We start from the raw sequence: 24,690 nt of genomic DNA on the forward strand, positions 1-24,690 counted from the left end.
CACTGTGGCTGGGGAACCAAGAACACATGAGTTTGGAAACAGGAACGCAGGAAGCTGCCTCATACAGAGTCAGTGCAGTGGTCCATCTAGCTCAGTATAGTTGTACTCCGGGCTACAGACACTTCAGGGACGCGGGTGGCGCTGTGGGTTAAACCACAGAGCCTAGGACTTGCCGATCAGAAGGTCGGTAGTTTGAATCCCCGCGACAGGGTGAGCTCCCGTTGCAAGTAGATAAATAGGTACCGCTCCAGCGGGAAGGTAAACGGCGTTTCCGTGCACTGCTCTGGTTCGCCAGAAGCAGCTTAGTCATGCTGGCCACATGACCCAGAAGCTGTACGCCGGCTCCCTCGGCCAATAAAGCGAGATGAGCGCCGCAACCTCAGAGTCGGTCACGACTGGACCTAGTGGTTAGGGGTCCCCTTACCTTTACCTTACAGACACTTCAGGTTATAGACTCTGCTGACCCAGAAATAGTACCTCAGGTTAAGAACTTTGCTTCAGAATGAGAACAGAAATCGCACGGCGGCAGCGCAAGGCCCCATTAGCTAAAGTGGTGCCTCAGGTTAAGAACAGTTTCAGGTTAAGAACGGACCTCCAGAACAAATTAAGTTCTTAACCTGAGGTACCACTGTACAGCATTTGAAATTTGCCAGCAGCATTTTATACCTGGCTATCAACCACTTGCGACCAAGTGAAGATGTCCGGGTGCCAAGATGGCACCTGACGCCTCCACCATCTGGCGGTGCATGCTTGGGGGATCACTGGATCTGGGCTGTTTTCACACATTAATTGTTGTAGCTTGTATTCTTCACTTACTTCACCCCACTGCTCTGCTCACAGCTGTGAAGAATATTCATACGTTATGAATGGTCCATGCCACCGTTAAGAAATAGACGTTGGGACAGGCCAATGGACTGTCCCTGGATCAAGAGACTTTTCTTCTTCCAAGTTCTCAAAGCTCTTAGCCCAGCTCAAGAATGTCATCTGAACTAGCCAGATCTGAGAAACAATCACACTCAGGCCATCATTTGAAAAATAAGACTTTAGATCTCTCTTGCCCCAAAATGGCAGCTAGACACCCCATTTTGGCGACTGTAACTTTGGTTTTAGGAGCCATTTGGCCCCTAGTTTATATATCCGAGTTTCTAACACTGGTGGGACCTAAGCAAAATGAAGAATAACAGGGGGGAAACCAACTCTGGGTAGGTGTACTTTGCATTAGCTAAAGCTTCTGAACAGTCTTCAAGGGCAGACCCTCATGGAACACATGGCAGTACAGTGGTACCTCAGGTTACATACGCTTCAGGTTACAGACTCCGCTAACCCAGAAATAGTGCTTCAGGTTAAGAACTTTGCTCCAGGAGGAGAACAGAAATCGTGCTCCGGCAGCGTGGCAGCAGCGGGAGGCCCCATTAGCTAAAGTGGTGCTTCAGGTTAAGAACAGTTTCAGGTTAAGTACGGACCTCCGGAACAAATTAAGTACTTAACCTGAGGTACCACTGTAATCCAGACGGAGCGTAAGTGACAAGAAAGTGCTTGTGCAGGAGAAGTTCCACTGCCAGTGAACCATCTTGGCCTCTAGAATTGCATGCTGCAATCTTGCTCCTTTAGGATGACGCATACAGAACCGGTTTAAACGCAAGAATGAAGCTGGAGGGTTAAGTCCTCAGGGGAACAACCTCATCCCCTTTGACAAACATATCCATGCACTTCCAAGCACCTCCACAAGTCAGAAGGGCTTGCGGCAGGCATGAGGGATGTTTATCCCCTGAGAGTTCCCTGGATCCAGTTGGCAGGAACAGCAGGCCGCGATTTGCTGCCAATGCGATTTTGACCTAGAGCAAACGGAAGTTCCTTTTCCAAGAATTTCTGAAGCTGTTGAGTCACATTGGATGTTGGCAACAGACCACGTAACCCAACCGGGAGGAGGTTTGGGGGGAGAACATAAACAAGGAACAAATAGGACACACCCCACAAAGGTTCAAAAAAGGGGCAGATGCCAGAGGCGGCCATTTCCAGGAAAAGTGGGAAGCCTATATTAGTATCCTTCCCAAAAGATCGAGCCGGAGGGCAATGGAGTTTTAACGATGGGAAGTCATTATTACAATGCAAAAAAGTCAGAGGAAGGCAGTTCAATCTTATTTCCAGGGAATGTTCATTCACAAGTCTGTTTCATCTCGTAGCCGCAACAATCCTCCTTTTTAAAAATCTGAACAAAAACTCCTATTTACAGTGGTACCTCGGGTTAAGTACTTAATTCGTTCCGGAGGTCCGTTCTTAACCTGACACTGTTCTTAACCTGAAGCACCACTTTAGCTAATGGGGCCTCCTGCTGCCGCTGCGCGGCCAGAGCACAATTTCTGTTCTCATCCTGAAGCAAAGTTCTTAACCTGAAGCACTACTTCTGGGTTAGCGGAGTCTGTAACCTGAAGCGTATGTAAGCCGAGGTACTACTGTATTTGGTTTTTATTTAAAGGATTTAGACCCTTTCAGCAAAACATGGCTTTAAATGCCTGGGTGTCTTTCAAAGCATGGGCTTCCAAAACAGATTGTTATTCTAAAATATGTGTGAGAGGGGTTAAGCTGAGAATATCACCACAAAATTTGGAGAAGCATGATGTCAAGAGCAGTGGTTCCCAAACACCACCACCACCATGGACCACTTGAACGTTTAGGAAGGACTCTGCAAACCACTTTTCTGCTTGTTGTAAAGTGCAATTGTAAGGTGCTGTGCTAGATTCTGTGGGATTTTGAATTGCATTTTTACCGATGTGCTGTAGGCCGTCTGAATGAAATTTGTGGACCACTGGCGACCCACCAACCACAGTTGGGGAACCCCCAGTCTAGAGCTGTTCTCTTCAACCTTGGATACCCGGATTTGGACAGACTACAACTCCCATCATCCTTAACCACAGGGGCTAAGTTGGCTGTGGATGATGGCAATTGTAGTCCACCCACATTTGAGGACTCAAAGTTGAAGAACACAGCAGGTTGACTTCACCCCCAGAGGAGCACTCCATTGTCTTGAGGCCATTGTTACACGCCCACCCCACCCCCCGGATGACACAAATGAGGTATTATCTGTTCTACAATAAATAATTTGCAAATCTGCCTTAAGTCTATAGTAACCTGTATTTCGTCTCTCCCCAGAACCATTCTGGAGATGCTCCCCCCCTGCCCTGCCCAGGTGGTATCCCAGAATGCACTGCTCAGTTTATCAAAATGGCAGCCAACCTCCTTGTTGCTGTTTTCCAGTTCCATAAACCCAGCAACGGACACCCTGAAGAACAGTCCAGTCAACACCCTCTCATTGCACTCATAAGAACATAGGAAACTGCCTCATTCAGAGTTGGCCCATTTGACTCAGGACTGCCCACACTGACTGGCAGCATTCCGCCAAAATTTCAGACAGGGTCATCTCCTGGCTCCACCTAGAAAAGCCAGGGATTAAAACTGAGACCTTCTGCTACTCTGGGCTCTTTGGGAAGGAAGGGAGAGGTATAGATTCAATAAAATAATAACAATAAATATGCATGCAAAGCGGATGCTCTACAATCAAGTCACAGCCCTTCCCATGCTCCCAAAGTAAAATTCATTTACAAAACCACATATGAGGGGGACAAGCCTGTTTCTGGACTGCACCACTTCCGGCTCCAGGGAGGTTTTTTTTTGGGGGGGGGGTGCCGCCTGACAAAATGTGCTCCATACAAAAATAAATGTCAAATATTTTCAGAGAGATTCACTGGGCCACAAGGTCAGTCATTTAACATACTAGTTTCCTATATACACAGAGGGGGGCGTGTTTCATTTTGTATTTTAAATAGAGCTTTCAGCCACCTTGGCATCGAAGTGGCGCAGCCCAGAAGCACATTTGTGTCTGCTTTTTTGCTAGAACTAAGTGGTGGCTTTTTGCATTTACACGCCGGGGGACTCCCAGGAACACGAAGATTTGATGCCAGTGCGCTTCGAGGCTGCAAAATATCTATGCCACTCTTTCCGACTTGCACACAACTGACATGATAAGCACGATTCTACGGAGCGATCCTCACCTCTCAGTAAAGGCCATTCTGTGCTGGTGTCCCAATTTTATACAGGGACAGACAGACAGACACTAATCTTAAAGGTAAAGGGACCCCTGACCATTAGGTCCAGTCGCGGATGACTCTGGGGTTGCAGCACTCATCTCGCTTTATTGGCCGAGGGAGCCGGCGTACAGCTTCCGGGTCATGTGGCCAGCATGACTGAGCCGCTTCTGGCGAACCAGAGCAGGGCACGGAAACGCCATTTACCTTCCCGCCAGAGTGGTACCTATTTATCTACTTGCACTTTGATGTGCTTTCGAACTGCTAGGTTGGCAGGAGCAGGGACCGAGCAACGGGAGCTCACCCCGTCGTGGGGATTCGAACCACCGACCTTATGATTGGCAAGTCCTAGGCCCTGTGGTTTAACCCACAGCGCCACCCGCGTCCCCTACACTGATCTTACAATTGCATAAAACGAGGGGCACAAGCCTAGGCTGAGATCGCACAGGTCCTGCTCCCATCAAACAACTCGCCCTTCCTCCCCCATCTGCCTCATACATTCAGGCCACGGGTCCAACCAGCTTAGTACTGTCTGCTCTGACTGGCAGCCGTTCTCTGAGATTTTCAGAGAGGGAACATTTCCTGGAGACTAAACCCAGGGGCCTTCTGCATGGAAAGCAGAATCTACGAGAGACTCCTGCCAGTTTTGCGTACAGAAAATTCTATTCCGGCAGATTCAAAGACAAATCTTGTAATTATTGCTTCCCACCAGCCCCGCCTGGCATATTCCTTTCATAATCACTACCCCCCCCCCTTTGGTCCTCAGCGAAACTGGAAAGTCCATCAATGGCTAGCCAGCTTTGTTTTATTTTAAATCGTGTTACAACCTTGTGCACCCTTGTTGGTGCACATGCATGAACTATTAAAGAGACAGGGGAAAGAAATACACTAGATGAAATTTGAGGTGACTTTCGCTGAAAAGGACAAAGACCGTCCCTCGAAATTGAGGAGGAGCGTCTCCACCTCCATCGTTCAGCTCAGATCCAGCTCTGAGGGCCTTCTGGCGGTTCCCTCACCAGGGCTGTCTTAAGCATATGAGACCCTGGGGTGCAAAGATCCACCCGGCGCCCCACCCCAGGTTGCCCAGCCCCAGGCGCGCAGGAGGGTGGAAATGGCAGACCGCCTCAGCGTCTCGCTGGCTCAGTCGCCCATGAACTTATGGCGCAGAGCCGGCCGCAGAAGAGCCCATCAAGGCACTCTGACCGACAGATGGGCTCTTCCCTGGACTCAACTCTCGGGGACCAGACTCTCGGCCTGGCGCCCCTGACAGCCCGGGTGCCCTGCACCCCTACCACCCATGGGTAAGACGGCCCTGTCCCTCACTGCAAGAAGTGAGATTATAGGGAACCAAGCAGAGGGCCTTCTCGGTAGTGGCACCCACCGTGTGGAACGCCCTCCCAACAAACGTCAAGGAAATAAAGAACTATCTGACTTTTAGAAGACATCTGAAGGCAGCCCTGTTTAGGGAAGTTTTTAATGTGTGATGTTTTATCGTGTTTTTAATATTCTGTTGGGAGCCGCCCAAAGTGGCTGGGAAAACCCAGCCAGATGGGCGGGGTATAAACAATAAAAAACTATTATTATTATTTCCATGCTGTTTTCATGGGACGTGGTGGAAGGTGATGGCTCAGTGATAAGAGCCGGTGAAGGAAGCGGCGGTTACCCTAAAGTCAGGGAAGTGGAGGAAGAATTGGGCAAGACCGAGCCACGCCTATTAACAGTGATCAGTGAGGTTGAGTACGTGCCATGCACTTAAAAATGGCTTCCTTCAAAGGCCTCTGGGAAGTTAAGTTTACACCTTCCCAGAACTGCAACGGCCAACAGCTCCCAGAATTCTTTGGGAGAAGTCAGATGCCTTACATTTATGGCGTGTACAAGACAAATGCATCAATGATTATTTTTTAAGGAGCCTCTTCCATTTGTAAAGGTCTACATGAAAATAAAAATAAATAAAAAATGACTAGCTTCAGACAAGAGCGCTAGGAGCACAAAAACCACAGGAATTGGAAGCTTAACACAAAAACACACCTGCAAATTCTATTCCCGTCTTTAATGCATGTTCACTGACTGGGGGGGGGGGGGAGAAAGAGATGCTCTGAAGCGCTTCTAAGTATGGTGCACATCCAACATGTCTTTCAGTCCATCATATCACAAGAAACCCAAGGCTAGAACCAGAGGAAATGGAAGCAATAAACGACACAGCCACAAGTTTTGCATAGCCATCGGCTTTGCCCCAAATCTTAGGTGACGGAGACATGGAGAGGGCAAAGTTAAAGACAACAAAACAAGAAACCCGCCGCCCCATCCCTTATACATGCAACCTGCTCAGGCATTAAGGTAAAGGGACCCCTGACCATTAGGTCCAGTCGCGGATGACTCTGGGGTTGAGGCGCTCATCTCGCTTTATTGGCCGAGGGAGCCGGCGTACAGCTTCTGGGTCATGTGGCCAGCATGACTAAGCCGCTGCTGGAGAACCAGAGCAGCGCACGGAAACGCCGTTTACCTTCCCGCCAGAGCGTTACCTATTTATTTACTTGCACTTTGATGTGCTTTCGAACTGCTAGGTTGGCAGGAGCTGGGACCAACCACAGGAGCTCACCCCGTTGCGGGGATTCGAACCGCCAACCTTCTGATCGGCAAGTCCTAGGCTCTGTGGTTTAACCCACAGCGCCACCCGCGTCCCTGCTCAGGCATTAATATACCACTAATTAATGCTTTAGTCACAGAAGTGGCAACAACAACAGGCTCGATAGTACAACAAAGAGCAACAGAGAACGCAAAGATGTTTGCCACTGAGCTATTTCCAGCGTTAGAAACTCAGATATGTAAGCTAGGCACCAAATGGCTCATCAAACCAAGGCTGCGGTTGCCAAAACCGAGTGTCTAGTTGCCATTTGGGGGCAAGACAGCTCCAAAGTCTTATTTTTCGATTGACGGACTGCCTGAGATTGATTCTCAGTTAAACATCTGGCTAGTTCATATGACAACCCTGAGCTGAGTTGAGAACTTTGGGAGCTTAAAAAGGAAAAGTGACTTTATCTGAGGAAACTCCACATATATTTTGGTCTATTCCTAACTCTTTTTCTTAATGATGATGCAGACCATTCATAACGTAAGAATTTTCTTCACAACTGTGAGCAGGGCAGTGAGGCGCAGTAAGTGAGGAATACAAGCTACAACAATTTAACTGTAATGTTGTTCACTGTTCCTGCTCAAGCAAAACCGGGGGGGGGGGGACATTTTGGTTCCAGAAATTACCATATTTTTCTGTGCACAAGCCATCTCCATGTAAGATTAGGGGTTTTTTACCCCCCCCAAAAAAAATAGGTTTAAAATTGGGGCTCATCTTATACATGGGTAGTGCTGAGGGGTAATTTCTTAATTTGGAGTCCCCCCAAAATAGGGGACATCTTATACACAGAAAAATATGGCAATTCCGATTGTTCAGATAAAATATAATGGATAGAATTCTACAGGATGTGGTATAAGTGTGTGAAAATAGCCCAGATCAAATGATCCCCAGGCATGCACCTCCAGATGGTAGAGATGTCAGCTGCCATCCTGGCACCCGGGAATCTTCACTTGGTCACAAGTGGTTAATAAAGGTAAAGGGACCCCTGACCATTAGGTCCAGTGATGGACGACTCTGGGGTTGTGGCGATCATCTCACTTTACTGGCCGAGGGAACTGGCGTACAGCTTCCAGGTCATGTGGCCAGCATGACTAAGCCGCTTCTGGCGAACCAGAGCAGCAAACGGAAATGCCATTTACCTTCCCGCCAGAGTGGTACCTATTTATCTACTTGCACTTTGACGTGCGTTCGAACTGCTAGGTTGGCAGGAGCTGGAACCGAGCCAACTCTGGAAATTGTAATTCTGTGCAGGGAATACAGGCTTCCTAACAACTCTCAGCCCCCTTAACAAACTACAATTCCCAGGATTCGTTGGGAGAAAGCCACGGCTGTACAAAGCGACAGGATTCCGATTTAAACATCGTGCAGGCGGGGGCTTCGATTTCAGAAGGGTCGTTTTCTTGGTGCTGTTGTTAAACAAAAGGGAGTCAGAAATGCTTGCAGGATCTCCTGCAAACCAGCCAGGGATCAACCAGCAGATCCAGACCTACAAGAACCAGCCCCAGGTGTTTCGCTGCCTGAAGCCGGCGGCAAGATTGTAACCCCACCCCACTGAAACCTAGCAATTGAATCTTATTTTCAGCAACAGCAACCTTTTTTTAAAAAAATGCAGAATGATTTCTCCCTTTTAGAGCTGCACCTTCAGTACCACTGTTTTTCTGCTCTTTAAATACCACCACACTCCACTGCTCCAGGCTGGATTACTGCAATGCCCTCTATGTGGGGCTGCCCTTGAAGGCAATTCAGCTGGTCCAAAATGCAGATTACTGACTTAGGTTCCCTTCAGGTGTCATATAGCCCTTGTTTGGAAGCAGATGCACTGGTTGCTATTGTTCATTCCCAGGCCCAATACACGGTGCTCACATTTAACACCCCCCCCCTAAACGACTCAGGTGCCGAAGACCTGTAAGACCGCCTCCTTCCTTACAGACCCTCTTGGGGACTGACATCAGTGGAGGGTACCATCTCGGTTGTTCCATCACCCTCAGAAGCGGGGGTGGGGAGAGTGGCTTGGGAGAGGGCCTCCTCTGTGGTGGCCCCTAAATTATGGAACCACCCCCATCAGAGGTGCACCTGAAACCTTCATCATACAGCTATCATTGAATGCTGAAGACGCAACTCGTTACACTTGAGTTGTGCATTTTTAAAGGACCCTCCCTTACTTCTGTAACTAAGTTGCTCTTAAACTGATTTTAATATCGTGCTTTAATTGTTGTAACCCACCCTGGGACTTTGAAGCGAAGGGCAGGTAATTAATTGTAATGTTATTGTTATTATTGCTTTATTCAGGCATTCTCAGGTTGTGGTTTCTTACTACCAGCTTTTAAATGGACCTCTGGGCATCTTTTTGCATGTTTTACTTTGCTATAGGTACATGGCTGTATTGGCTTGCTGTTTTCTTTTCCTTTTTCTGAGCACAATTCAAAGTGTTGGTGCTGACCTTTAAAGCCCTAAACAGCCTCGGTCCAGTATACCTGAAGGAGCGCCTCCACCCCCATCGTTCTACCCGGACACTGAGGTCCAGCGCCAAGGGACTTCTAGCGGGTCCCTCACTGCGAGAAGCCAAGTTACAGGGAACCAGGCAGAGGGCCTTCTCAGTAGTGGCACCCGCCCTGTGGAACGCCCTCCCACCAGATGTCAAAGAGAACAACAACTATCTGACTTTTAGAAGACATCTGAAGGCAGCCCTGTTTAGGGAAGCTTTTAGTGATTAATAGATTATTGTATTTTAATATTCTGTTGGAAGCCGCCCAGAGTGGCTGGGAAAACCCAGCCAAATAGGCAGAGTATAAATAATAAATTATTATTTTTTGTAACTAGCCTGGTTAATTACGGTGCTGAAAAAGCAGTATACACAAGCGATTTAAAATAAATAAAGGGAGGCATTAACGTCGTCCTCTGCACCAAAGGGAAGCTTGGAGAATGCAGGAAGGACGGCACGACACACGCAGAGCCTGCCACCTGAGGCATGGGTCTCATTCTGCCCAACAGTAGCACCGGTGCAGAGATCAATGGGCCACTTCTATGAGAAGTGACGACGGCTGCCAACTTGGACAGCTTCAAAGCAGTGTTAGAAATAACCCAGGTGTGTTTTGCAACTGGTGTGTGTCCAATTATGACCATGTGGAGATCTCTGGAAGCCAGGTTGGCAACTGACATCTCCATCCGACTGGCCCCTCCAGGTTTCTTAAGCAGGTAAGAAGAAGAGCTTATTTACTGCATTTAAATCCCACCTTTTTTCTCCAAGAAGTACATGGTTCACACAGCCCTCCCTCAGTTAACCCCTACAGCGACCCTGTGAGGTGGGCTAAGAGGCTGTGACTGACTCCAGAATCACACAGTGAGAGCTTCATGACCGAGTGGGGATTTGAACCCTGATCCGCAGGTCCGAGTCCAACACTAACCACTACACCAAACTGCCTTGATAGAGTTCTTCTGCTATGGGGCAGCTATATTAATTTAGTAGGTGAATAGATATGAGGAAAGCAAACTGTCACTGAGAGAAGGATCTGAAATATTCTCCTTGAAGCTTGGGTTTTATTCTGGATCATTTCATGTGCTGTAGCCTTCTTTGAGATTTCCTCTTTAAAATGTAAAGTGGTAAAGAAATGAACTGAACAACAACAAAAATAAATTTCCTTGTTAAAAAAAAAAATGGCGCCTAGACGTTCTGTTGAGGGGTTAGACTGGATGATCCTTAGGGTCCCTTCTAACTCTACAATTCTATGATCTGGGAGTTTCTAATACTGCAAAAGAGGATTAGCCGAATTCACGGAATGTTGCTAGCTATGACCTAAAGCAGGCATCCCCAAATTCGGCCCTCCAGCTGTTTTTGGGACTACAACTCCCATCATCCCTAGCTAACATGTCCAGTGATCAGGGATGATGGGAATCGTAGTCCCAAAACAGCTGGAGGGCCGAGTTTGGGGATGCCTGTCCTAAAGCCACGGCTGAATCCCAGCGGCTGCGAACCGTAAGGGATGAGAACGCTGTTGTACCCAGGGCCTGCTTGCAGGATTCCCTATATATCTTGCTGGGCTAGATGTATACTGCACCAAGGTAGGGCAGACCTGTGTTTGCTCCACCCACTTTTGACTATGGCCACACCCACCACTGGCCCTTACCGCCCCCCCCATGGGCAAGCAGTAATTACAGCCTTATCTGGCGCAACTCAGGAGCACAAACACAGAGAGAGACATTCTTTCGCTAATAAAAGTTAATCCTATAACAGGCTCTCTCTCTTTCTCTTTCTCTCCCTACCCCCTTCCCACAATGGTCTCAAAAAGGGGGCGCAGGGCTCAAGCAGCTGGGGTAGGGCTCTTGCAGGAAAACACGCATGCAGGCAGATGGTCAAGGCCCGGGAGTTTTTTTCCCCCCAAGGGAGAATTGCAACACCAACAGAAATGCAGAATGGAGGAGTGCGAAGAGCACCCGTCCACCACAAGGTGAAACAGAGAGAGGAATGTAGGAGACGCAGAACTCTGTCTTTATGTAGGAGAGCCGGGCTGAGGGCGGCACATGGGCAAGGAGGAGGAAAGGAAGTCTCGGGCAGCCCTTGCCGAAAAGAAGTTTTGAGTGGGCAGTTGCTAAGGCCAGGGAAAGTGAGAAGGGACCCACAGGCTGCTCGGAAGGTCAAAGCTTCACCACCATCTCTACCTGCAAAGAGTGAGGGGACCCTGTGACACCCTGGTCACCATCCAATGTCAGTGCTCCCATCAAATTCACCCGGAATGGCCAACAGTTTGGGAATTGTTCCAAACACATCGGGAGGGCTCCCCTAGGAATGACAGCTAAAGAATCCCTGACCGATGGCTACAGGGATCTCTTAAGCATATGCGGTGCCGGGGGTGCAAAGATTGCCTGGGGCCCGTCCCAGGCGTACAGCAGGGCGGAGCCAGCCGGCTGCCTCAGCGTCTCGCTGGCTCCATCGCCCCCAAACTCGCGGCGCAGAGCTGCCCGCAGAAGAGCTTGCCGCGGTGCTCCGACCGATGGGCTCTTCCCCGGACTCAACTCTTGGGCCCCAGACTCTCGGCCTGGCACCCGTGAGAGCCCGCGCCCGGGTGCCCCACACCCCTAGCGCCTATGTGTAAGACGGCCCTGGATGGCTACCCAACCTCTGTTTCACAAACTCCAATGAAGGGGCCTCTGCCAACTTCCAAGGGAGTCCGGTCCACTGCCGAACAGCTCCTACCGCCAGAAAGTTCTTCCTAACGTTTAGTCAGAATTCCCTCTCTTGCAATTTGAATCCATTGGTTCGGATCCTACCATCCAGAGCAGGAGAAAACAAGCTTGCTCTTGTCTTCCATGTGACAGTCCTTCAGGTATTTGAAGATGGCTATCGTATCCCTTGCCCGGTCTTCCTCTTCCCTCCCCCCCAGGCTGAACACACCCAATTCCCTCAACCGTTCCTCATAAGGCTTGATTTCCAGACCATCGGTCATCTTGGTTGCCCTCCTCTGCCTACGTTCCAGCATGTCAATACCCATCTGAAACTGTGGTGTCCGGAAATGGCCACAACAGTAACTCCAGGTGTGTTAAGTTTGTGGTCTACTTCACTCCGCCTAAAAACAGGGACAGCAGTCATACTGGCCTCACTTCACAAAGATTACCATGGACAAAATGTGCTCCGAATACTTCACAAGTGCTTAAAATAAAATAAAATGCTATGCTTTTTCTGAATGCATGTTTTCGGGAAGCAGAGATCTATTCAGTTAAGAAGGGAGACGGGGTGCAAATTCGTAACATTCGGTACTTCCTCTCTGGTCTTTTCTCTCAATTTCCCATTCTTCCCAAGACCAAGAGGGTGAGGCTGTTCTCAAGTACAGTGGTACCTCAGGTTAAGTACTTATCAGGTTAAGTACTTAATTCGTTCCGGAGGTCCGTTGTTAACCTGAAACTGTTCTTAACCTGAAGCACCACTTTAGCTAATGGGGCCTCCTGCTTCCGCCGCGCCGCCAAAGCACGATTTCTGTTCTTATCCTGAAGCAAAGTTCTTAACCTGAAGCACCTTTTCTGGGTTAGCGGAGTCTGTAACCTGAAGCGTATGTAACCCAAGGTACCACTGTACAGCGTCAGCAGGACAAGGGAGGAGAAGCTGAACATTTCCACCACCCCAAGAAAAAAAATCATGATCAGAATCAAACGTTTTTTAAAAACTCAAATGATAGGACATCAATAATTCTTCCCAGGACCACCTTTGAGGTGCAGCGTTTTAAATGTCTCCCCTTCGTGCAGCAAGTGAGAACCTCTTCCTTCCTCCCCCCCCAAAACAGGGAAAAATAAAATAAAATAAACCAAACCAGAACACCTGAATCAAACCCTCCCAACAAGTTGAGTTCCTAGTTCAAGACCTCCCCGATGCAAATATCATCCAAGTCCTCCTCAGGTCAAGAAAATATGAGGCCTAGGACAGGCCTGAGAGCAGTCATCTCAATAATGCAAAGCGGGGGGGACGACCCCCCCTCCACCCAGGGCGACTTCTGCTTCTCCAAACAGCTGACTGCAAGTGCACGGCTGGGTGCTGTTTATTAACAAAATGAGAAATCTGATATATGGAAAGAAAACACTGGGTGAGGATTAATCCTGGATTGCAGTTTGTAGCCAACTATGGGCCTGTGTCCAAACGCAGGCGAAGAAGCACGGGTGCTTATTCCACCTGTCACCGCAGGTACAGCTACCAAGGCGTGTGGTGGAGGGGGGGGCGGATTTCTCTCTCGCTTTTTAAAGTAATAATAAATTGACAGGACTTTTAAAGAGCCGAGTCTTGCTGGCCTCTGCTCACGTTCCTTTTCCTTCCTCTTTCTAACAGAGCCCAGCAGCGAGCAGGAGGTGGCCGTGTCTCCTTCCAGGGGGGTGATCTAATACGTGCTTAATTCTCACATGTTTAATGTGCCAAGATGCCCATTGTAAGCCACATCAAAAAGCATCCCAGAGATGTCATGTCGGTTATAAGGTTAGATGAAGGGCGGCTTTCGCAGGGAAGACCAAATAGGTTCTGGAAAGTTTGTAAGCACAGAGAAGGGAGAAGAAAAAAAGGGGGGAAGAGGGGAGCATGGAGGTACAGTGGTACCTCGGATTAAGAACTTAATTCGTTCCAGAGGTCCATTCTTAACCTGAAACTGTTCTTAACCTGAGGTCCCGCTTTAGCTAATTGGGCCTCCTGCTGCTGCCACGCAATTTCTGTTCTCATCCTGAAGCAAAGTTCTTAACCCAAGGTAATACTTCCAGCTTAGCCGAGTCTGTAACCTGAAGCGTCTGTAACCAGAGGTACCACCATATAATAATGGTGCCCATTTCAAGACTTTCTTTACCACAGTAACTGTGGTACAATGACATGAAGTATCTGTGTTATAGGACAAATTGTGGAATAGCAGACGTATCAGCTCACGGAACGAAAGTGGGCCTTCAAACCCACATGGACAAAAGTGGACCAGGCCTGAAGCCCACCTAGCACACCATCCTCTTCTCAAAGTGACCAATGGGAAGCCAGCAATCAGGAGCCGGCTGCAGCATCCCTCTCACTCACCTGAGATCCCCAGCCAACGGTATTCTGATGCACAAAGCAGAACAGAACCTTGGTCCTGTCTAATCCGCTTTTAAAGCCATCTCAATTGGTGGCCATCCCTGCCTCTCGCCACAGCGAATTCCACCGGTTTAAACTACGGCCTGAGTGAAGGACTGGGTCTCTTTTGTTTGCCCAGAAAGCTCCCATCAGCCGCAGCATGCAAGGCCCAATGGTGGGGCATGATGGGAGTTGTAGTCTGGCAACATCTGGAGAGACATAGGTGTCCCTGCTCATGACGCTCAGGAAAGCTAACTAATAAACCGCGCAGGCAATTTGCTACCATTTTAGAATGCCGGTATCGGAAGAAGCCCGTCCGAGGGGCTCTAGGTCCAGTTAGGGCAGGATTTGGCCGCAGAAACTGCCACACAGGTATAAACAGCAGCCGCTTCCGATCAGTCTGCAGAGTCTCCTACATCCAAGTTGTGAAGACAGTATTCTTCCGAAGCTTTTGGGGCCTGTGGGCACGTTTGCAAAACAGGGGGATGTTGTGCAGAAAGCTCCACCAGATTGCAAAATCGCATGTGCTGTGCGTTAGAAGCGCTCACATGCTAAGCTGCCCCCAAGAAGGCGGGCACTGGGCCAAATGCCACTATCTGCAAAAAATCTGGCTGGGTTGACTCAATCCATGCTTTCCTATTACAACACACTGGGCTTAAACCTCTGTGAACAACCTTAGTGGTACCGACTGCCACTTTTCTCCTTTAGCCGAGTCAAGCCCTGGAAAGGGTTTTCCATACGATTACGATTTAAAAATTCCCCGGTTTTATAGCCGGGCTTGGATTTCTCCGTAAGCAATTCAACAGCTGAGCCCTGTTAATTTTTTCGCCGCAGAGCCCAACGGAGGCAGCATGTCCAGCGATGCTGAAATGCAAGACCCCCCTCCCCCCACTTCTTCAGACCCCATTGAGCTTAGACTGTCACAGCCTGCATAATGGCTGAATCACAAATGCAATGCGTTTCCGCCTCTCCCCCCCTTTAAAAAAAAAAAAACTTTCCAAGACAACATCTGCTGCAGAGTTGTTGAAACCAACTCGCCCTAAGGAGGCGAGGGGTCTTAAGCTGCGAGGAAACCAGAAGCACTAGCCTTAAGAAAGCAGGAGATTCCTGATTAACACAACTTGCAAATTAAAGGGGCGAAGTCAGACCCGACTGTAGAAAAAGAAATGCACGTGGGTTTGCCTTACAATAAAAAATAAAAAATAAATCTCTTCTGAAATGGCAAACCCCTACTAAAGAGATCTCCCATTAACATGCCAGGGCTTTCAAAGGAACCATCTGCCGATGCAAAATTGGGATTTCATTTTGCAACAGCGAAAAGGAAAATAAAGACCATCCATAGGATCAAATGTCTTCTTTTTTCCCATGCCAGTGATCAGAACAATGCTGTTTGTGCGCTGCCCCCCCCTTTAAGAAAACCGGTAATAGACCATTTCTGTTTTTTTAGAGAGTTTACCACCAGCTTCCTCAAATTGCCTCACCTTGCTGGCCTTTTTGTTTGTTTTCCAAAAAAAACAAACACAAAAAACCTTCAGCAGCATTGTAGGAAAATTTGTGGAACTGCAGCACCCAGGGTTAGGCGTAAATCCATTTCACCTTTCCGCCCCCACCCATCTAAAACCCTGGCCAAACAATTACAGAGCACCCATCCACCTCCCAGGTCTGAGGCTTCCCTTATCACACAGTTGCTTCTGCTAAACTATCCAGGGCTGACACACAGGACAGGAGCTTTACCACGTAATAGCTTAAAGCTTCAGGCATCTATATAACACACTTTTCAGGTATCGATAACAAGTTTCCCAGCCCAAGTCATTCAGCAAAGCAGCAGCATATACAAATTAAGAACTTGATGCTGTTTCTTTTACCTAGGTGCTATTCTCTACGTGGAGTTCCTTTTAAAAAAGAGAGAGAACTAAAAATTTATTTGGATGTTTACGTCTTGGGAAGTTTGAAAAAGGCATGCAAGATCCAGATCTTTTTTAACACAGAGAAGCTGCTGCTTCTGGGTTTTGTTTTTTGTTTTTTAAGAAGTAGGTGCATGAACATCTGAAAAGGTGAGCTATCGCATAGGAAGCATATCCTTAAGAACTGTCAAGATTAAAAACTCGCCCTCTTTTTTGATGCACGTCACTTTTCCAAAACAGCATGACATGTATTTCATTGCACCAGTCCACTTAAGAGAATGCATTTCCGGTGCATGTGTGCGGAATGAATTTGGATCCCAATGGAACGAGAGATTTATGCCCTGGAGAGAACATATGAACAAATGTAAAGGGGTTTATTCTCCAATTTATTTTGGATCCCCAGTTGGTGAGATGACATGACGGAAGCAGGTGGTGGCACTGCTGGGATTTTTTTAAAAGAAACACTAACTTCTGCACCCACTTAATACCATCTGTAGATCCCAGTTAAATCAACTTGATTTAGGTTCAGGTATCTTAAAAATAAATAATTTATTTTTTTAAAAGGATAACCACTATGTATTCTGTTTCCAAACTCAGAAGTTTCTTTTTTTTAAAAAAAAAAAAGGAATTCAACCTAAGCACTGTCACAATTCAAGACTGGTTAGAAAGCATCAAAGTAGCCACCAACAGTTATGGGAATAAGTCAATTTCCCCTCCTGTCACTGACCGCATGTGGAATTGCAACAGCACAATCCTAAAGAGCCAATTATGACGCCTGATGAAAAGATGAAGTTTGGCTCTGGGGAAAAAAACAACCCAAATCTTTTGTTCGAAATAAGCTGTTTCTTTTCCTTTCCACCACTCATTATTCAAGCAACTATCTCCCCACTCTTAATGAAATTGTGTTTTATCTTCCGTAAAAAAACACACAACGAAAAACAAGAAATGCTTTGCGGTCAAAACAAGAGTTCTGTGTTTCCAAAGGGTTTCCCCCACCACCTTAACTTTCCCCCCCACTCCCCAACCCCCCCACCTGCCTTCAAACCAACATCACCTTTTGCCACGCATCTCTCAGTGTACAAATTTTTAAGGCTGAATTCGCTAAGCTAAAAATGCACCCTTCCTTCCAATGTCCAAACACTATTCACAGAGTGGCCTAAGTGACACGACCGTCCCAGGAAATAAACATATTTTATTTCCTTTCAAGCGGGGAGGGGGGTATTATAAGATTTGTTTAATAGTTGGGGTTTTCTTTTCCAAAAATCTTAAGGGCAAAGTTCAAAACACCTCCCCAACCAATGGCACAACAGTCATCGTGAGTAAAATGGCTAAAAGAGAAGGACCCAGCTGGCATCTCTGATAAAGGAAAAGAACTGTACTATCTTGGAGGGGGGGGGAGAACTAAGGCGCAGGCACCCTCTTCTGCCCTCCCTGGTGCACCCATGTCAACCTGGGAGAAATTAAAAACTGGAGGTCTTTGAGCTTCTTCCCTTCCTTAGGTTCACATTTAAAGGGTCCCTAAACCAAGATTCTCAGCAAGATCCCAAATGGGCGACTTTCATTTGCAAATATCAGCCATCCAGTTAGAGAGGGAGAGAGCCTTTTTCCATGCAGAGAGAAACACACATTTCATTCATCAATAGCATCAAAAGTGACTAAAACTGCGCTCACACAGAGAGAGAAATGCCAACAGCAAACTCAGGGAGCTTTCTGGTTGAAAATTCACAAACTTCGGGTTTCCTTTTTGCCGTTTGAAATACACATCATACATATATACTGAAGTCCTTACTTAAGACTATTCCTTAATTGTTTCTTTTTCCCGGGGTGGGGTGGGGGGGAGAAGAGAGGCTATTCAGTTCGAGGAGGGAAAAGGGCAAGCCTGACTCCCGGGCAGCAGGAAAGTAACGCATTGCTGAAACGTGTGCGCCTTTCAGAGAGAGTATTCTTAAAGCAGCACATTTCAGAAAAAGGAAGAAGGAAAATCTATAGATTCCAGAAAGGGATTCGAGGCTGCAAGGCTGGCAGCGGCGGCGGCGCTGCTGCTGCGGGAACCCCAAGAGTCCGCCCGGGGAAGGCAAGCCTCCGGTTTCTAGTCCCTTTGAATTTCGCAGCAGCAGCAACAAAAGCCCCCAGATCTTAACAACGCCCCACAGCGCCTGTGTCTCTTTCGCTCTCAATGGAGATGGAGGGGAAAGGAAGGAAGGAGGGGGGGGAGGCGCAAGCGATGTGGCAAAAGTTCAAACGCAGCTTGAAAGAGGGGCTCGGCCCGAGGGGGAAGAAAGGGAGGTCGTGGGGATGGGGTCACCTTTCCGTCGCCATCGAGGGGGGCTCCGCGGATCGCTTCGGCGAGGAGACCGGAGGGGTGGAGGAAGGGTCCAGCCTGAGCCACGGCCATGCCACGCCGGGTCTCTCCAGCGCCCCCCTCCGCAAGCCTTTCCCCGAGCCTGCCGGGTCCCCCCCCCCTCCAAACCAACCAACCAACCAACCTCCCCCCACCCCGGTTGCAGGAGGAAAGGCTCGCTCCTGCCACAAACGCAAGCCTATGCAAAATGCAACGCCCCCCTGGCGCTCGCTTTTTCCATGTGCGCCCCCCCCACCCTCTCGCGCGCACACACCCCTCTCTCAAAATAATTGCTTAGCTGCACCCACCTCCAAGAGTGGGAATCAATGAGGGGGGGAGGGGAGAGCCGTCCATCAGGGGCCCCCACCCCTTCGCCCAGGGCTTGTCCAACGCGGAGGCAGCGGCGGCAGCTGCAGCAGCTTGGCTAATGCCCCCTTCCCTCCCTCCCTCCCTCCCTCCCTCTTCTACCCCGCCCCCTCCTCCTCCTCCTCCTCCCCCTCCCCCCGGGAGGCATGGGCTCAGCCATAGGGCAGAGCAATGCAAAACACCCCACACACACACACACAAAGAGGGAAGGAAGAGGAGAGGGAGCCAGGCAAAGTTTGCAAAGCGAGCGGCCACGGCGAGTTGCGAGGGCTCTCGTTTCCAATAGCGCACTTTGCAAAAATTAAAACGGAGGGGGGGGAATAATGCATAAAAAAGAGGCACGTTAATATTCTATATATATGTGTATGTATGTATTGCACACGCCGGGGGTTCTGTTGTTGGGCTTGCACGCCGGCGGTGCAATGCCATCGCGGCTCCTCTCCGACGCGCACAGCGCGCTGCGCGGAGTCCGCTCGCCCTTCCTTTGTGTGGGCTCCCCGCGCGGACTTGGGGGGGGGGCGGGCTTTGCATGCAGCGCAGCGCCAGGCAAACCCGGGCAACGGCGGCGGCGGTCCGGCCAGCGCCGCACACGTGTGCGCGCATCCGCACGGGCATGCATACACACCCCCTGCCGGGAGCGCGGCGGAGCCCCGGAGTCCCCCGCTCGGGCGGCCGCTTACCTTTTCGCCGGCATGCTTGGGGCCAGGGGGTTTTCCCGGGAGGGTCCCCCGTCGCAGCCACCTCTTCCACCACCTTCTCCGCCGCCGCCTCCTCGCTCCTCGCCTGTCCTCCCGGCTTATAGCAGCCCGTTCCTTATCTCACAGCCTTCCTCTCAGCGCCATCTTGTAAGCTGGTGACGTTGGGAGCCGCTCACCCCTGACCCACATTTGAATATAAGCCAAAATGGGCAAGGGAGGAGGGGGGGAAAGGGAGAGAGAGAAGGGGAAGGGGTGTGCGCGGAGGGGAAACGTGGAATGGGGGGAAGGAAGGCGCAAGAGCCGCTGAAGGAGGAGAAAGGAACGAGCCTTTCCACGGCTCTTCCCCTTCTGCAACTTCGGGGGGTCAGCGTTCGCATTTGTTTATTGCTATCATTTTTGCTATTGGGGGGCGATGCGTCTTGCAAAAGCTGGAAGGGGCTGCGCGGGCAGGGGGAGGTCCCCTCTCACCTTTTGAACGCGCCCAGAAACACGCGCGCACACCCTCGCCGCCCGCTTCCCACCACACCCCCTTGCCAATTGCGCGCCGGCATCTGGAGAGCGGAGCGGAGTGCGCGGCTGGCCAAGCGGGCGCGCGTGTCTTCCCCGCGCGCGGAGGGAAAGTGGGGCTCCTCGGTCAGTCATTCATTCATTCATTCCTTTTTAATTCGAACTCTCCCCTCGCCCCCAACTTCCCATATATTCTGCCTGTGGTAGATGGAATGCAAAAGGAAGGCGCGCCATCGTTGCGCGAGCGAACCTTTTGGATCGTGCGGTTTTTTGGATGCAAGTTTTCTTTTGGGGAGGGTGGGCGTCTTGGAAGCACCCACACCCGTGTATAAGGGGTGGGGAAGCCCGATTGTGTTTATGCGTCTTGGCAGATGTTGCGGGTTTGGGATATATTTGCACACCCGTGTAAATGCACGCGCAACGATTGTTTTTTGAAGCGCGCAAGTTCTGGAGGACAAGGAGGGCACGGTCCTGAAAGCACTTAAGGGCAGCGACGCTCCTGTGGATTATGGAGGCGGGGGGGGGGAGGGATGAGCTTCGTTTAAAATTGTTCCGAGATAAGGTGCTCTTTTCTCCCCGTTTCCCGAGAGTGAACCAGCGCAGGGGAATTCTGTGCCTGTCTACTGGGAAGTAAATCCAGTGGCGGTTGCTTTCAGTGAGACTTGCTCTCGGGTAAAAGTGGAGAGGCTGGCCGCCTAAGCACGTTCAATCGCCTATGAAAAGCGAAGATGTGTTGGTCCATAAGGAAACTGGAAACTTCTAAAGCTACCAGCCTAACTCCACTTACTGTACTTGGGAGTGAGCCCCGTTGAATTCAGTGGGGCATGGCTCAGAGTAGACCTGGTGAGGGCTTTGCAGACAAGCCTTGATGATCATCCAAAATGTCAAGCTGGCAAGTTCTCCAGAACTCTTTTGTGCTGAATCAGGAAGAAATATAGCACCAAAGCCCTGCATAATTCAATAAAATTCACATTTTACTCAATTTCATCTACTGTTTGGTAGGATAGGGGAGCGCAGAGAAGTAACCTCTTTTGTGGAATGGCTGTGCTGGCTGGGTCTGGTGGAGTTTCCAGCTTCTGGAGAGAAAAAACTAGGTTGCTGCCATAGAACGTGCCATGTTTTGAGTCAACCATGCCTAGGATTTGTGCCGCAGTTGTGGCAGAACCTTTCGGGGGACCCCTTCACCAGATACATGAAGTACTGCCCTCGGTGGACAGATACCTGCACAGGGGCTTTATCAAATTTACTAATAGGGAGCTAACTCATCCCGAGTGGGTATGTAACCAAAACCTCATCTGTGCACGAGAGGGATGTTATTAGCAGATCTGGGGGAACCCCAAGGTTTGCAGACTTACAGCAAACAGACACACCTTAATCGTAAGGGAGGGGCAACAAAGCACAGCTGAATGAGGAGTTGCATGGCCACTGAATACGGGGAGGGAGTGGCAGAAAAGCAGGGGAAGGGATGGAATGGAGTGTTCCTGAAAAGGGCATGCCTTCTTTCATATGGGGGTGGAAGGATCTGGCCATTTGTTGTTCTCTGTTCCTCAAACTTCTTCCTTCTCCCCTCCCCTCCGGGCAAGATGGTCCTTCAGGTAGAAGCATCAGTCACTGCATGGTGGTACAAAGCCAAAACATAGACCAATATGCTACTGTCATGCTGCTGACTCCCAACCTGACAGATGCTTTACTAGCTGAATTTGCTCAGAAATACCGTATTTTTCGCTCTGTAGGATGCACCCGACCATAGGACGCACCTTGTTTTAGAGGGGGAGAATAAAACAAAAAAAAATCTCCCCCTCTTTGCCCAGCTCCCCTTTAGTGAAGCGGCAGGAGAAACGGAGCCCCTTCCATTTCTCCTCCTGCTTCGCTGAAGGGACGCTGCGAAGCTCTCCCTCTCTGCTGAAGCCAGGAGAGTCTTGCTCTCCTAGCTTCAGCAAAAGGAACCCGAAGTCTCCGGAGTGCAGCGGGACCTACCGCTGCGCTCCAGATGCTCCAGGCTTCAGCGAAAGCAACGCGAAGCCTCCGGAGCGCGGAGGGAGCGCTCCCTCTGCGCTTCGGAGGCTTCGTGTTGCTATCACTGAAGCCAAGGAGCTTGCATTCGCTCCATAGGATGCACACACATTTCCCCTTAATTTTTGGAGAGGAAAAAGTGCATCCTATAGAGCAAAAAGTACGGTAGGTGTTGAGTTTAGTGGGACTTCTCTCCCTTCCTGCAAGTGCACTTAGAGGAAGCAACATAGCCTAGCAGGTAGGGTGTCTGCTTTGAATGCCAAAGTTCCCAGGTTAACTCAATGGCATCTCCCACTTGCTTGCCTGAAACCCTGGAGAGATGCTGCTCAGCGTAGACAACTGAGCTAGATGGACCGGTTTGTTCATCGCTGGTTTGCAAGGACGACATCTCACTGTTTTGTAGCCAATCACGTTTGTCTACGTGGTGACATCACTGAGGGCAAACAAGCAAGGGCAGTGGCTATCCCAAGGTGGACTGTCCCAAATACCTTGGAAACGCATAGCAGCTGGGATTACATCATGACGCGATGCAGCCAATCAGATTTGGCAATGGGCCAACATCCCAGGTAGCAATGGTTAAGTTATTCAGGATGAAGCCCGTTTCTCCCAGACAGGTGAAAGCATTCAGAAGCAATTGCAGAAGGCCCTCTACAGGGTGGTATTTTTTCAACACCTCACCCCACTTTATCTCAGCTGTAGTTTTAATTGTTCTATTTCACTGGTGCTTTTTTTTTTTAAGTATTTGTAATTTGCAGCCTGCCTCCTCCTCCTTACTATGGCCTCTTAGAAGGGTTATAAATTTTTAGAAAATAGTAATGTCTGGCCAGCTCAGTTAACCTTGTCTGCCAGTAACTTTGCTTTGATTGTTAACTTAAGAGTTAAGAGTTCAAAGTTTTAGACTCAGAGGTCTCTCATTCCAATCCAAAGGGCTTGGCCAGACAAATAGAGATAAGAGAGACCCAGCAAAGTGTCAGAAGAGACCCGACCTTTCGTCTTCTCCCTGCTCGCAAAAAGAGAAGGAGGCTGCAGATGTGGCAGCAATGGTCAAGCAGGGCCTGTATTCACACAAACGTTTATTCCATTTCCTCTACGTTTCTCTAACTGTCCATCTCCATGTTATATTTGAGCATTCACACTTGGGACAAAAGCCACGTCCCGAAAACCAAGGGAATATAGTGCATGTTTTGTGCTTGCTTCTGAGTTACAGTGGTACCTCAGGTTACATACGCTTCAGGTTACATACACTTCAGGTTACAGACTCCGCTAACCCAGAAATAGTGCTTCAGGTTAAAAACTTTGCTTCAGGATGAGAACAGAAATCAGGCTCCGGCGGCGCGGCAGCAGCAGGAGGCCCCATTAGCTTAAATGGTGCTTCAGGTTAAGAACAGGTTCAGGTTAAGAACGGACCTCTGGAACAAATTACCGTATTTTTTGCTCTGTAAGACTCACTTTTCCCCTCCTAAAAAGTAAGGGGAAATGTGTGTGCATCTTATAGAGCAAATGCAGGCTGCGCAGCTATCCCAGGAGCCAGAACATCAAGAGGGATTGCTGCTTTCACTGCGCAGCGATCCCTCTTGCTGTTCTGGCTTCTGAGATTCAGAATTTTTTTTTTCTTGTTTTCCTCCTCCAAAAACTAGGTGTGTATTGTCGTCTAGTGCGTCTTATAGAGCGAAAAATATGGTGAGTACTTAACCCGAGATACCACTGTATTTGATTCCAGGGGGCAGGGAGCAATTTGCAGCCCCCCTCAAGCCAAAAAAATGTGGAAGTAAAGTGACAAAATTTGGGCATACAGTTCTTTCCTGCTGTTATCTTGGAGGAATAGGAACCTGCATGTGTGGAAAGGCAGCGGGGGTCGAAAGGAAGTAGCAACATTGTCCAATGATTTCTGTTGTTGTGACACAACACGGCCACTGATGTGAATGAAATTTAGCGCATCATGCTGGTATATCAGTCAAAAAGCCACAGCTCCATAATGCAACAGGCTCGGCAGTGTGAAAGGAATGTCAGGAAACGAGACAGAAGCAGTAACATTATAATAAAGAAAATGATTGCAATATTCCCCATATCTGGAGACAACCTGAGAGCACAAAAGGCAGGGAAATAATAGATAGGGATTGATCCAAGACATTTGCCCACATTCCCAGGGATTGCTGAATGAAAATTATTATTTTTTTTTTTAAAAATATTTTTTATTAATTTTCAAACATAATAATTGTCATACATTCCACAAAATTTCTTCTCTTATACAATCTTTTTGGACTTCCATCAGCACCTCTGATGATCTTCCATTTTTATAATTTATTCTGCATTTCTTAAATTCATATTGCCTTAATTATCCTAACTAATGTTATCCTTTTCATTCAATAAAGCAATAATTCCAATTATTTACCTTACAAAACTTCTTGTAAACCTACAAATGTAATCTGGTCATCACAACTACTTTTCAAATAGTCTGTAAATTTACGCCAATCTAGTTTATCTAGTTCTGCATAATCCATCAGTTTCATCCTCCAGTCTTCTTTCATCGGTAATTCTTCTTGCTTCCAATTTTGTGCCAATAATATTCTTGCTGCCATCATTGCA

At 48.7% G+C, this 24,690-nt stretch overlaps 1 protein-coding gene and 1 long non-coding RNA gene across 11 annotated transcripts in view; both read right to left on the reverse strand.

Moving 5' to 3' along the window:
* Window positions 1-20,073, reverse strand: part of HIC2 (HIC ZBTB transcriptional repressor 2) — a 154,806-nt gene extending 134,733 nt beyond the window's left edge. For 2 of the 10 annotated variants that reach the window (XR_014519918.1, XM_083479046.1), the window contains exon 1: window positions 19,567-20,073. The gene's annotated coding sequence lies outside the window, so the exon portion shown is untranslated. Of the gene's footprint in view, window positions 1-18,484; window positions 18,762-18,828; window positions 18,991-19,566 lie in introns of those variants that run through there. The other 8 variants (XM_083479047.1, XM_083479053.1, XM_083479051.1 and 5 more) reach the window with 7 other exon arrangements.
* Window positions 1-24,690, reverse strand: part of LOC310695126 — a 277,420-nt gene that overhangs the window by 191,345 nt on the left and 61,385 nt on the right. The gene's annotated exons all lie outside the window — the stretch shown is intronic.

This window comes from Podarcis liolepis (assembly GCF_965112155.1).
Source record: "Podarcis liolepis genome assembly, chromosome: 15".
Classification (NCBI taxonomy): Eukaryota; Metazoa; Chordata; class Lepidosauria; order Squamata; family Lacertidae; genus Podarcis; species Podarcis liolepis.